A 14949-nucleotide genomic window follows, 5' to 3' on the forward strand; every position below is an offset into this window, starting at 1 on the left:
GCGACCAGGCGGAAGGCGACGTAATAGGGAAAAAAAGCGGTTGCTGCGCACCTGGAAAGCTTACCCTTTTCTCGAAAGAATCTCTTAAACTTTCGCGAAACGCCTTAATTGGCTTGGCCAGCTTTTTAATTCGATTCCAACTTCGCCTCGCGGATATTTTTGCTCGCAATTTCTCGTATTCTTCCTCCCCGGGAAAAAGGAAAAGAACCGACTCTCCTCCATCCCTTTCACCGAATTCGTTCCCCTTTCCTCCTCTCTGTTTGCATCGCGGTTCGAACCGCCAAATTCATCGGAATTTTTCCCTCTTTTTACTTTTTCCAAAAGCTCGATCGCCGGCTATTTCGTGTCAATGCCGATGCCATCCGGCGCCAGCCGGAGTTCCTCGTAAATCACGGATATTCCCTGGAATCTCTCAAATCCGCGGGTGATTTCAATTTATTTGTTATAAAGTTGATTCGGCCAGGTGAGCGTTTTCCCACAGGTGCGATAATACTCTCTCTCTCTCTCTCTACCTAGGAAGGTACCTAGGAAAATAATCAACAGGCCTGAAATAATCCTCGGATGGATTTTTATCGAACCGCGACGCGATCTTCTCGAGTGGTCGAAAGTTCTCTAATTAAAAGCTCGGGGCGAGCAACTTTTGGACGCAAAGGGCGGTCGGTCGGTTGCGGATACGAAATTGGCCGGCCACGGCGAGAGGTGAAGGGGGGGGGGGATGGCCGGTGCACGCAAGCAAGGGCTTGGTTACTAATTGTAAGCGGCGAACTAAATCGCAGAGGTTAGGTTATGCCGCAAACCAAGCATATTCTTTCCCCCTCGAGGAGTCGCGCGCGATTAATCACCGAGGCGCGGGGGGTACCGAACTCTCCCTTTTTTCCCGGTTTCCAGCCAGATGCACGGGGCTGTTTTTGTTTTTGCTGCTGCCGCCGCACCGAGCCTACTTACGCGAACGGCAGAGTTTAAAAGTTGCACGAATTTCTCTCCACCTGTCGGATAAACGGGGCATTTAGTCGCTGCTGGTGTGCGTTCGTTCCCCTTGCCGCCGCGATCCTTGGAGTTGCTGCAGCCGCGTAATGGGCCCGCTCGAATATTTCGGCATCCGGCAGAACGTTAGCCATACGCGGTTCGTTATCGAACGCATCGCCGCGATAAATGCCCGGGAGCTCGTATTAAAGCCGCATTCGGCTAATGCGATTACGCGAACCATGTAACGATGCAATAATGTAACAACGTAACATCGGTAAATGCGGTTAAAATTACACGGCGGAACGATCGATAATCGGTTGCCTTGGTCAAGTTGCCTCCGAAGGTTTCACTCTCTTCCGTGTGGCGGACCAACCGAGTGAAAAGAGACGCGTGAGAAGCTAGGTAGGAAACGCGATTCGATTACACGCGTTTCTTCCTAACGGCTGGTACGTGCCTCGCAATACCACCACGCGTCGAAGGTACGACGGTATTTTCGCGACTCGGATCGTAAAACTTGAGAAGGCGCGAACAGAGGCGCGATAGCATCGATGCTTCGTACCGACCAGATCAGACAACGACCCCGGCCTCCTTGGAATACTAATTTTCTCGTTCGCGAGGACACTTTGGCTCGTCGACGGGAAGAAAAATGAAATTCCTTCTGTTACGCCACGGCCGTTTCCCCTCCCGCACGACCAAAGTTTCTTACGTATTTCAATTATAGCCGGTAATTGATAGTTCCCAACTGTCCAACGGTAAGAGGAGAATGGCTAGACGTTATCGGAAATCTCGTTTGTCTCAGGGCTCCGCGAGAGCCGTCATAACGCCGCAACGTTGGAAGTTTCGAAATCGACCGCGTCGAACCAAGATGAGAGAGAGAAAAAAAAGGTGCGACCGAGTAAATTTTCCGGGTGCGTCGTTTCGTCGGATGCCGTAGCACGTTGCCAGTCTCCATAAAGGGCGGTATAGTCTCTGTCGTAGCATTAGCCTAATTTCGAGTCCCGCGGCAGCCGAAAATTAAATTTGCACGAGAGCTAAGTGGCATCTTCGGTTCCCGTTCCCTTGCACGGGGCCAACTATCTACCGGGAAAAGTTTGTTGCCGTGTCTCTCGCTCGTGAAATTCCCACGAAATAATTCTTTCAGGCCGGTCTCGCCGAACGAGCGAACGGAATACGAAAGGGGGAGCTGTCGCGAGTAAACGAGGTGAAACGAACGGCCGCAAAACCGTTCGCTTCCCACTCGTATTCGTTCGTTATCGAAAAACTGGCTCACCAGACAGTCGGACAAGACTACGCTCCAAAGGGGAAGATCCTTGGGAAAAGGATCTCTCGTCTTCATTTCGGCTCCTTAAACCGGCGAAAAACTCGGCATGAAAGATAATCCCGGACGTCCTCTTCCTCGTCGATACTCCAACCCGAATCGAATGCTTAATTAACGAACCGTTCCAATCTCCCTCTCTCTCCCCACGGCTTCATCTTCCTTCGGCTGTCCTCCTCGTTTCGCAACTCTCTTCTTGCTTCCCAAGATAGACTGCTAACTTTTTGCCATATTCCCTCGCCGAGAGAGAATCGAGCGAGAAACTTTTGGATTTTTCAAATCGACCGCGCCCGTCGTCGTCGTCCAACTTCATTCCCATCCCGGTACAAAAAAAAAAGAGCCCCGTTTGAACCGCGATTACACCGCGACCCTAATTAGCGTTTAACGTTTCGAACCACGCGCGCGATTCCCTCGGCAACCGCGTGACAAGAGAAAGAAATTCTCTGCCGCCTAACGAACCTGCTCGGAGGCGCGGAACGGTCAATATTGACTCGCTCGCTCCCTCGCTCTTCGAAGCAAAAGGACCGCCTTCTTTTGTCATCTCGCGTCTCTTCCCGTTCGATCCTTAAACTATGCGGCGACACGCCACGCCGGCGAATTTCACCGGGAAGGAGGACAAAGTCGACTAGGCGTATTGGTTGGCGGCACTCGCCAGAGAAATTCAAGTCCTTTAACGCAAGAGCACCTAACGACCGGCAGATTCCATTGGATAATGGTGCAATTCTCTCCGTCTGATTGTGAGTGGAAGAAGGAAATACCATCTGGCAGCTGTGCATCGTATCCTTGTGAAAATGGATATCGGTGGGATCCACCGGTTGGAAGAAAGAGACCCACCCTCCCTTTTCCTTGGCTGCTCGCGGTCGGGTCGATCGATATTAATTCTTCCGATGGTTCCGCGCTCGATCAACCTTCTATCCGCGCGACCGAGCCGAGCCAGGCTCGGGCTTAATTTCGTCGAAACTCGTGGCTCGTAAGATCGAAATAACGAGTCGGAGCTCGTTCGGAGTACACGTTGAAAATCTCGAAGGAGAAGATAATGGATAAAAAGGGCGGGAAGGAGAGGGCGGCGAGAAGATTAACGAAACGCGCGGAGAAGAAACATCGACGAACCGCGAAGGCTGCGCGAGGTAGGTACTACATAGCCGTGTATATGTATCTACCTACCACGTACATTTCTCCATCGTAGCGTGAAGGAGAAACCCACGATTAAAAGCTGATCCGGGATGAAAAAGCGCGAAGGGAACCGCTGGTGCTGGTGCTGCTGCTGCCCGTGGTAGCCGCCCTAATCGCGGGGGAACGCTGCGAAGCGAAAGAGGAGACTTCAAGTCCGGAAGAGAAGAGTCAACTTGTGCTATCGGAGAGGAGGTCCGAAGCGGAGAATTTAATTCGGCCGAAAAACCGTTGCCTTAATTAGCAATTAATTGGCACATAAATTAGCTGGGAATTTTCGCCCGCGGAACCGCCCTCTTCCCTCTTTCATCCCTTGGTTTCTCCCACGGCTAGCCTTCGTCACGACACAGAGAGATAAGGCAACTATTTCAGCAATCTAACTTTCTCGCGGCCGTTACAAGTTTCCCGGCCCTCTATCTTTTCGGCGATTACGTTGGTAGGTGAGACCGCGCGTTGCTCCGTCTTTTTCGATCGAAAGTGGAAAGCGGCGATAAAACGAGCAGCAGCGCGGTCGGCGTCGACGTGTCGTTCGATTCGGGCCAACCTGTAGCTTCCCGATTCTCGGCCGAAAGAATTCGTCGTGGTATCTCGGGGCGACCGCGAGGAAAGCTCGATAAACGGGGCGCGACACGAGTAAGTAAAGTGCACGTAGTATCGCGATTCTGGCTGGGCTGTCTCGCCTCGAACAATCGAAAGGCGAAAGAATGGAGAAATCGGTGTGGACGCCGGCAATCCGATAACAGAAAAGGATAAAGGGACAAGTCGGACTGGGCAGACGAGCAGAGCACGGACAAATCGAACCTTTTCAGGGTTATCGCGGAATAATGCGGCATTTAACAATGGGTGTTACGGTGAACGCGGATATACGAGCAGAGGCGGAAGGATGAAAACCGGGCTGAAACGGGCAGAGGAAAGGAAGGTAGGAGGTAGGTGGAAAGGTGAATGAGCCGAGCAAGAGGCTCCACCCTAGCCTTTCAGAAACTACCCCGTGCCGCAGCACGCTCTCGCGTCCCTTATTCAAGTCGACGATATTCGGCCCGTGTGCCGCGATTTTCTCCATTCAACCAACTAACCAAACTCCCTCCATTCCCCTCGGCGAACAACCATTCTCCGCGGAGTGGTTATACGATGTCACGCTCCATTTCCATCCATTCGTCGATCTCTTCGGTTTTCCACCGACGGCAGACGCGACCACGGCACACTGCGTACGCTCGCTGGCTTATTCCTACGATCAACCAGCTACGTAGTTTCCGAATGTAAAATGGGTAAAATCCTCGCCCCCTTCCAAAGACTTCTTAAACGTAGGGTTAAGTTGTCGAGAGTCGAAGATTAAAGTGCCTTCGAACCGTGACTCGGCTAAGAGCGTCCGCCGTGCGGAATTCTAATCGCCGCGTCTCCCTTCTCTTCCGCGTTTATGAAGAGCACGCGAGAAGAGGGAGGCTGCTTTCAACTCGGTAAGGAAAGAAGAGAAAGAGGAGCCGAAATAAACGAACAGCTTGCTCGCGGGAATTAGGACGATAAAGGCGAACCGAAGGGGAGAGAAGGGAGACTTTGTTTCCGGCAGAAGCAATTCGTCGTCCCCGGTACAGACGTTAGGTTAGGTATCTCCCTCGTTTCTTGCCGTTCTGATCCCTCGCCGCGGAGACTGACGGGTTCGCGTCTTCCGCGTCTGCTTCGAGTCCGAATCGACGATTCATATTTTTTCCGGTGATTTCTCCGTTCGGCGATCGGCCGTGAATATAATTCGCGGTATCGTAAATTAATTCGTAATTGCAGACGTGGCCTGATGCGTCCAATTGCCGCCTCTAATTTCCCGGTTAAATCGCCGATAGAGAGAGAGAGAGAGAGAGAGAGAGAGGTGGGCGGTCGGGGGAACGCAAACAAATCCGCGGGGAATCGAGGAGAGAGGCCTAGATGAATCTGTGTCGCGATGACGAGTCTCTGGGCAGCGAGCGGTAATTTCGAAATTAATTAAATCGGATCGTTCTCCGTGTACAGATGGACTTTTTCGCGAAACGTTTGCCGACCAGTTATAACGTGCATCGCGCGAATCGACGGAATTTCACCGGCACGGCACGGCACGGCACGGCGCGATGGACGGCGAGGGGGGAAAGCGTTCCAGCCGTTTCGGGCCGAAAGTATCGCCCCGGTTGAAATCGCGACGAGTAAATATAATCGAATTCGCGGCGAGCCTTGCGAACGTTTCAACCGCATTCGCTCCTCTCTCTCTCTCTCTCTGGTCGAAAGTTTCCCAGGGTGTCCTCGCGATTTGTCCGAGCGATAATAAGCGATTTAAAAACATCGAGGGTCGCGCGGGCGCGACCCGAACGAGCTCGAGACAATTCCATTAAAAACGAGGACCGGAAGGAAGGAAGAGGGAAGCCAGAATGGGAGAGATATAGAGGGGGGGAGAGATTGCGGCAGACGAGGTAAAAAGAAGAACGAAATTCGAGCGGGACTAATTCGTTGGGCGCGTGTTTCGTCATGCTCGCCAACTCGATTTACCTCGTAGATTGAATCACGCGGACCGAAAAGAACGAATACTAATTTCTTTAGAGACGAGTCGGCAGAGATTCGTCAAGAAAGACCCTTCCCGTTTCCTTCTCCATCCGGCACCATCTCCGCCCTTCAACCGACTTTTCGTACTTTTCCCTTTCTCTCCCTCGCTTCTTTTCGTTTCCTCCGAATCCTCCCTTTTCGCGACCCTACGGAAGTACCATCGAGCAATTTCTTTCTCTCTCGCTCCGTCTCGCTCGCCGCGCCTCCCTGCCATCGAAGCCAGAGGCTAAGGGTCGAAATTGTTTCTTCTCTCCTACAATTACGAGGAACGGTACACTCGAGTTTTTCCCCTTTCTTCGGGAGAGAAAAAGTTGGGAGGAAAAGGCTGCCTGCTACCTTTGTAGATACTCGTTAAGGAACTTTTCCCTCTCTTCGCGTCGGACAAATAAACCGGGATACCCGCGCGCAAATAACGATCCCGCATACTAATTTACATTGATTAATTGCAAATGCGCGTTCTTCGCTTCCTTGTTCGCGCGCGCGCGCGCGGGCGTGCTCCTCTCAAAGAGAATCCGGCTGGCGAACCGAATAAGGTTAATGGCGCGCGGTATTCCTCAGATTATTGTGCAAACACTGGAGAGAAATAATTTCCGCGGAAAAACACGGTGTGACAGAAAAAGGGGGGAACTGTAACCGATCGGTCGCGCTTCCCCGCTGCGTAGCGTCCGTAGAAATTAGGAGGCAGTTAAGTAGACGGAAAGTTTGGTCGTCGTCGCCGTCGTTATTCCCGTAGCAGAAGTCAGACAGAAACCTTTTCCCTCCCTGGAGACTCGTCGATGAATATAGAATTGTTCGCTCGACCTTTTCGAGGTACGGCGTCACGCTGGAAAAAGGAAAAACTTTTGCTTTCACCTTGCCACTTTTCCTAGTCTCGCGAAGCCTTGTCTGGTTGCGAACCGGTGAAACTGCAGCGCGTGCAGTAAGGAAGGAAGGAAGGAAGGTCGAGGGAAAAGATGGAAGGGCGGCGCACATCGAGAGACAAACGTGCCGGAAACTTGAGACGGCCGAGGTTCGTCTGGATCCGGGGAAATTTGCCGGCTTGTTAGCAGGATAAAAAGCGAGGCCGGTGATTCTCGTTGTTCCATTTGCCTCGGTTCGCCTCCTCTCTCGACCGCTTCATCCCCCAGAGCTGTTGCTCCCTTCGGTCGTAAGGCTGCCTTGCGGTCGTTCCTCGAAATATCGAGGTGAATCCTACACGTAGCTGTGCAAACGTGATTACTGAGCGACGACTGAAAATCGCAGGAAATGAAAGGGGTCGGGGGGACAGTGGAAAACGTTCGCAATTTAAATCAAAGGTAAAGCGCTGCGTCGGAAACGGTTGCACAGCCGGCGGACGTTACGCGGTAATAACGGCTATCAGTCAGTGAAATGACGCTCGTCATATTTTCATTAGAATAATGGTCGAACGATGAAAGAGGCGGAGCGGTTGTGCCGAGAGGAAACGTAAGGTTCAAGGTGAATCCGAGCTGCTCTCCTCCCCATCTCCGCGAGGTTGAAACGCGTTGGAAAAAAATTACACCGGCAAACTCGCTTCGCTCGACGATACCCGGAAAATACGAAACCTCCTCGTCTCCCTGTTTCTCCGAGTTCCGATAAGCTTTCAGCGCGGAAAGGTTGGACGTCGAGACTGAAGTGGCTCGTTACGGTTCTCAGACTTGCCGCGTTACCCGTCCAAGGAGCCAGCTTTAATTTCGATATCGTCGATACCAAAATCGAGAAAAGAAAATTATTCCTCTTTCTTTGATTTGTACCCGCACGCGAAACCCTCCTCCTGCTGGCTTCCACGGCGAGAGGTAATCGAACCGAGAACACGGATAACGAGCACGATCTTTACCATCTGAAGCGCAACGCGAGCGACGGACGCCTGCCAAGTAACACGGTCCTCCGACGTATGTACGTATGCACGTATGCACGTATGCACGTATGCACGTATGCAGTTTGGATCGAAAAGCTTTTGTTCGTTGTGCTCGCAAACGCGCCTCTCCAGTTTCGATCTCGGTCCGTGGCACCGGCTGGCCGCGAGTATATAAGTCGCCTAGCTAAAAGGGTCAGCTCTATCCGGGAGGTGTAGGGTCGGATGGCGGTCGGGCTACTTAATATGACCGATAGAAGCCTCGGCAACCTATCAAAGTACACCGTCCGATGGCTGGCCATCGGATGCTGGCTCAGCCGCATTAGTTATCGTTCCGAATCGGGAGAGTGGTTATTGGCCTCGGTTATCACGGAAAATCAAAGTCGACCGGTTGAAATCGGAATTTTTACGAGTCTGTTGGAGAACGCGTGGTAAACGGATGCCATCTGCGAAGTACGATTGAAATAGATCCGCGGAAGAGGAGGAAGAATTCTTCGAAATGCTCTAGGTGGCATGGTACGGCGTGTGACGCGCGCACCGTTTTATTCCCCGTGCAAACCGAAAGATCCCGGATTGCTACGGAAATCCGGGGAATGCTTAGCGGCGTCAGTTGTGGCGCACATCGGCCTTTCTTCATGTTTATATGCAGCGGCGCGAGTGGACCGGAGAGTAATAAATAGTTGTTGCTCGACACGAGTTGAACACACGTTTCGCCTCCTATTTGCATGATCGTTTACAATCGTACTTCTCCACCGAAGAAACCATCGATACCAAAGATCTTGCCATTTGGAAATGTAACGCGGCCCGAGCAGATGCGCTTGACCCGGAAAAACTCGGCAGCACGTCGGCTGGTTGAAGAGCCTCGACAGGATCGAAAAGATGGAAAGTAGGGTTAAGACGGAGGAAGGAAAGATTAGTTTCGAATAACCGAGGAAGTAAGCCAATCTGCCTCTGCCGACCTCTTCTCGCGCCTCTCCACTCGAGGCGTGGATTTTCCAGGCAGAAAATAACTCGTTAACCTCCTCCTTCTCCGTCGAATCGACGAAATCCGCTCGAAAATTCGCAAGGGATAATCGTGATCGATTCGAATCACCCCAGTGGACAGCCCTTTATGCAGGCGAGAAAATACGAAAAGGAAGAAAGGAAGGATGATGGAGGAGGTAGAGAGGAGGCTGAATGGTCGGATCGTGCTCTCCGTCCTTTCTCTTTGTCTTCCCTCTTGTCACATACACGCGTACACGTACGATCCCCCCCATTCGAGGGTTTTCCTAACTCGGCTCTTAATCTAAATCACGACCACCGTTGCCTACGAGATCCGCGTAAAATCTCAGCCACTATAAATTGGCTAATTATAATCCGAAAGGAAGAAAGAGAAACAGAGAGTTCTCGCAACGTTAATTGGAGGAGTCTGTGACCTCTAATTGGACCTCTAATTCTTCTCCCCCGCGACTTTCCGTTCTTCGTATCCGCCTCGTCTTTCGAGGCTCGATCAGAAAAGCGGAAGTAAGCGGAAGAAGGCGAGAGGAGGTTAGGCGAAGCGCGTGGCTCTGGCCACTGGGAAGGAAAGGGGCAGGCGGACACGCGAGAGCAATGGATACAACAGCGGCTCTGGTAGGACGTAGGGAAACACAGACGGACGAGTTGAATGGGTATTCACGGGAGCGGCAGTTGGGTCGCAGTCCGCGGTACTGAATGCTACACGGGCGGTTGCACAATGCCCGAACCCGTGGCTTCCTACAATACCGTTGGAAATGGCCACGCGATAAATTCCTGCAACTTTTATCGAATAGGAGGGCTAACAGGCCGAGGGGATATTGTGAAAGTTCTGTCTGTACTCGTTGTTGCGACCGAGCGGCCTCTGCAACTCGTGCTTCTCCACTACCAAAACCTCCTCGCGTCCACTTTGTTCGCCCTGACCTTCTTTTTACAACTTCTCCCGAAGCGGAAATATCGACCAAAGTGCAAAATCGAAACACGTCGACGCCTTAAATCGCCCGCTCCGAAAGGTTTAACCTGATGAAGGGGGAAGAAAATGGTAGGAGAGTCGCGAGAGCCAGCCGGGTCGTAGCCAAAACGTGGAGGAGCAAAGAGGAGAGAAAAGAATACGGTTGCCTATTGGCAAATACGAGATCGCTGGAGATCGAGGCATCTAAATAAGTAGCTCCAGCTGGAAGCAACGGAGGCGGAAGCATCCTCGAGAACCGTCCGTAGCCCGCATCCGAAAGATGCGGGTAGTTCTCTGGCAATTATACTAATGGAGATTGGGCGGTTGTCGGAGGTAGAAGCGGAAGAAGCAGAAAGATCTGGAAGAAAGTAGACGTTACGAAGAAGGAGAAAGTAAGTAGGAAGAGGGGGGGGGGGGGGGGCGTAGTGGCAACAGTGAAAACGGACGGAACAGTTGAAAGAGCTAAGAGGGAAGGGGTTTGTGTGTCGAGTGAAAAGTGAGCAGCATTTGAAGAGGAAACCTTCTGGTTATCCGGAGAGAAAGGAAGAAGGGATAGCCGGACGGACGAACGCAGATGGTAGTGGGTTCCGCTGTTGAAAATAAGAAGAGTAGTAATGAATGAGCTTGGCTGGAGAGCTAGCTACGACCGGAAGAGAGAGAGAGAGAGAGAGTTCTAAGAGTCGTACGGGGCACCGAGAGCCAATGGAAGCTGCCGAAAAGTGCTTTATACGCGAGCGAACTGCATTCAAATGAAAAAGTGTACAGGCGCGATATGTCGGTGTGCTGCTTCCCTGTCGCCGTTTTCATCTCGCTTTCACGCTCGCCGTCCAACAACTCGAGGAACACTCTCGTCGACGCATTATCCCTCGGATAATATCGATCGTTTAAACGTCGTCAGCGGCAGCGGCAGCGGCCGAACCTCCGGCTCGATTTCGAAATCGAGTCTCGAAACGTTATTCGGACGGGTGCCAGCAGACGAATTAATTTATCACCAGGTTTCCGGTGTCTGTCGGACGAAACACCGAGCAGGAGGAGCAGCTCGGGCTTTCGGTGGGCAACACGGCCACGGTACGTTCAACTATTAAGCGAGGTTACCATCGATCGCATAATAGGAGATGTCTGCGAATTTGATCGGTCGTATCCGAGCCAAATTTCTGTAATCGGCGCAAATGATTGCAGGCTGCTTTATACGGTGCTCGAAGCTGAGCCGGCGTACGTTTGTAGTAGAACGTCGCGATACCGACCACGGTTCGGGTAAATATTTGAACGCTAATTGAACTATTCTCCGCCACATATAACGTAGCCTGCCTGCTAAACAGTTACATACACTCGATTGTGGTAAATCATAATGGAAATGTCGTTACCGTGCACACCGTTGAATCGCATTTTCATGACTCCACTCAACTCCACTCCACTCCACTCCACTCCATTCCCGTTGTTCGCGAAATATTAATACGCCCGCTTTAACCAACACCTCTGCGACGACGACGGCCAGCCTTTTAAATATGCATTCCGCGCTTAGCTCTCGCGACGACAAGAAGACGTCAGCGGGCCTCGGAAACCGGGATCGAGGTGGAACCTCCAACGGTCCAGGACCGTTCAGCCTGAAAACAGACGCTGCGTCGCGTGTATGCGTGCGCGCTAATGAGCCGGAACAAGCTACATGGGCGTAGATTCGACGTTGGACCGAGCGTGTTTGCGTGCTGGTTCAGCCTGAGACTCCCCTGGGACGGCCTGCACCACCGTTCTCTATCTGCGGCACATGTATGTACATATGTATGTACGTCAATCGAACGTACCAACCGTCCTGCAGCCTGCGTCTATCTACTACGAACACTTCCGGTTTACTTGGCGAGAACTTTGGGGAGAGAGACAAAGATCTCGCGAACCGTTCGAGTCAACCGTTTCCCGAGTTACTCGTCGTTGCCGCGCTCACGTTAGATTAACAGCTAATTGGTGAAATGCCTGCAAGCGTTTCCTCGAGGAATCGCGTTTGATTTCCCGCGGAACCGGGACGCCGACGCGTACGGATATTGTAACTCTCGCTCTAGCTGCGATTTCGCTTACCGATACCACACCAACGCCGCTTGCCTCTTTACGAGGCGCGATTACGCGGAGCGTAATTAAAATTAGTAGAGAGTTTTCGCGCGACCGAAATCGATAACGCAGTCGAAACGAAACTACCCGAGGAGAGAGCGGAGCGACGATTTATAACGTAAGATTTGCGCAAATCTCAGTCCTCCTTTGTGCACCGCGGTAATAATATTCGCCGCAATTAAATTATAATACAGACACGGTTGAAATCGGCGATAAAGTGCACTCGACCTCCTTCTCTTTGTGCCGTTACCAGAAGGATTACACATCGGTACAAACTCCCCATACCCGTTCCATCGGCAAGCAGAATTCATTAATAACGCGGCCCCTCGCAGATAGAGAACGGAGACAGAGCTGAGAGTAATTCCAAGTGAATGGCCGCTGGAACCGAGCGGCTATATCCTCGATATACCTCGATATATCGTCGAAATCGTTCAACGGCAGAACCGTCCGCTCTCCTCGAGGACGGGAGAAAAATTGCCGATACTCTTGGAGTACGTACGTACGGCCAGCCGAAAGAGGGGGGAGGAGGTGGGGAGCAGCTGGCTCGTAAATAATAGAGAGGTCGAAGGGACAAATCCACGCGTAAGTTGCGGCGTCCTCTTCTTGAACGCGCCAGGAGGGACTACCCTTAGTCGGAAGGAACACACCTTCTTCCGATGCGATGGAGTTGGCTCCATAAGTCGACGGTTACAGGTAGCACGCTCTTATATTTTATGCAGCAGTTTATAGAGATATATCGGCCGTCTAGTGCGACGGCATAAGTCAAAACCTACTTTACCTAATGGCCTCCCGGCGACGACCTCCCTTCCTTCACCTATCTCTGCCGCCTCTCTACGGCCAGTTCCTCGGCCCCTCCGTTACGCAGCAAGAACCAACACCCATCTCTTGGTATCCGTTACAGACTGTGTAAATTGCTCTTCCGTTTCCCATATTTTTCTACATCTAGTATGTAAGAGACGACGGTACAAAGGTACCTCTAACCTAACCATTGTTACGCCAGGCATTTGTTCTTGGCGCCTCGGACGTGTTGTCCTTTACGACGGCAAATGCGCGAAATTATGCAACCGCGTTCCACCAACTGCTCAAACGACCGTCCCTGAAAGCGACAATAGCGGCTAAAGCTCGACGACCGGAATCCTCTTGTTTAATAATCGACACCCGCTCGATCCCTCAACTACGCCGAGTAACTAGTTCTGTTCTGCCCTTCCGAAACGCGTCACGCTGCCTCACCTCGGAATACTCGAGTCTCTGGTCAAAGATAGTTTTCAGTGGACCACGCGGCGGAGGAAACACGACCCTCCAGTGCTGTCGCCATCGCCCACGCGAAATTAAGGTTTCGAATGACTCTCTCGCCTCTGTGCATTCAACCCTTTGTTTGGCGAAGCGACTGGTTCCGGTAAAAGTCGAGGAAAGAACGAAAAGAGCACCCGCCCCGCCTGGTTCGTTCCTTTTGCGAGCAGGCTGCGATCGGTCGATTCTTTTCGAGGCGGAGCTGTTGATGTCACACGCTCGCCCACGCATCGAACGTAAACAGAGTCTCTGTAGGATAGAGAGAGGCATTATTGGTGACTGCGGCGCGGCGCGGCGGTCGCATCTGCGTACACGGGGAGGTAGGCGGACGCGTGTGTTCGCGCACACGCACTTATTGTAAATATATGGTGCATGGTGGACAAACGCGCGCGCGTATATTTACTCTGGTACATTGATGGAAAGAGAAGCGCGTGGACGGGGCGTATGGGCGGAAGGAGGATGGAACGCGCGGTGACACGGAGCTAACTTGGCGAAACAACGTGCCCTGGAACCAAACAGAGTTCCCACGTACACGAATACCCACGTCTGCCTCTGCGGATCACGCGCGTACACTCGACATAATTGCACCGCCGCGATTAATAATTAGACGCGCAATTGGGCGTCAACTGAAATCCGTACGCGTACCTGTGATTCGATTTATCGAACCGACGTACACCACGCCGCGAGTCGAGTATCGATTTCTCGTCAGCCAGCCGATGAAACGCTCGCGTCGAAAGTTTACGTCTCCGGAGGATTCTTGACATTTTTTCACGATCACCCAGACAGAGAGAGAGAGAGAGAGCGGTGCAATTAGTAGACTCGTTATTGCTCGAGATAAATGGCGCAGATAGACGGTCCAGGCGGTCGGGGCCATAAGCGCTGCTCTATCGTCAGATTTGCCTCCATCTTGCGCCTCCGCAGAGTTAACCGATTTAGTCTTGAATAATTTGCTAATCTGATTAGTAGCGTTGGATGAAAATTACAGATAGCTCCGGAGTTTCGCATCGGTTCATCTAATTACCCTACGAAACCATGGCGCCTGCCAGCCCAGCCCGGCTGGCTGGTTTGCTGCGTTTTCCGCACTCGCTGCTTCCAACCTCCACAGATCGGTTAAATTCCCCGCGATAAAGTGATCCTCGTTCGAAAATTATACCTCGGGAGCCTACCCCAGGTGCGCATACAAGGGAACACTCTCCGTTTGAAAGATTAAAGCCAGGCTTTGATTCGACTTGAGGGCTCGGAACTAAGAATGCGGCCAAGTTGACGGCGCGCACAGCGAGAAGAACGGGGTCTAGACGACGGGAGAGAAACCCGAGCGTATCGCTTCTCGTGTTCACCGCTTCCGACGGGATAGGAACTTTCCAACAAAGGTGTCGCGTTTCAATTTTGATAAAGTCCTCGCTACTTGTCCCCGGAGGGTTACTCTCGAAATTTCACGAAACGCGCGTCCACGTCTCGCAGACTCGCCCCCGCGATGTTTGCTCGTCTGCCCGAGCGGTTCCGCACTCCGGCCTCGTAAGGGAGGGAAACCTCCGGAGCGTTGTTGCACCGCGTTTCGCCGTTTGACCTCCCTCGGTGTTATTTTTCCTGCCGCTCGTTTCTCCTATCTCTGGACAATGCCTGGCTTCTGTCCTTTTTCCCCCGGCTAGTCCCTTCCCTCTTCTGCCCTCGAATTTTGTCGCCGGTCGCGTAGAAACGCACGCCGCGGCCTGATCGATTAACCGTAAAACCGTAAAACCGTAAAACCGTTCCCAG

The 14949-nt window shown here is 52.2% G+C and overlaps 1 protein-coding gene across 1 annotated transcript in view; it reads left to right on the forward strand.

Annotated features, from left to right (window-relative positions):
• LOC108579503 (tyrosine-protein phosphatase Lar-like) overlaps window positions 1-14949 on the forward strand; it is a 110556-nt gene that overhangs the window by 60888 nt on the left and 34719 nt on the right. The gene's annotated exons all lie outside the window — the stretch shown is intronic.

The sequence above is a fragment of the Habropoda laboriosa genome, unplaced genomic scaffold (assembly GCF_001263275.1).
Source record: "Habropoda laboriosa isolate 0110345459 unplaced genomic scaffold, ASM126327v1 scaffold33, whole genome shotgun sequence".
NCBI classification, from domain to species: Eukaryota; Metazoa; Arthropoda; class Insecta; order Hymenoptera; family Apidae; genus Habropoda; species Habropoda laboriosa.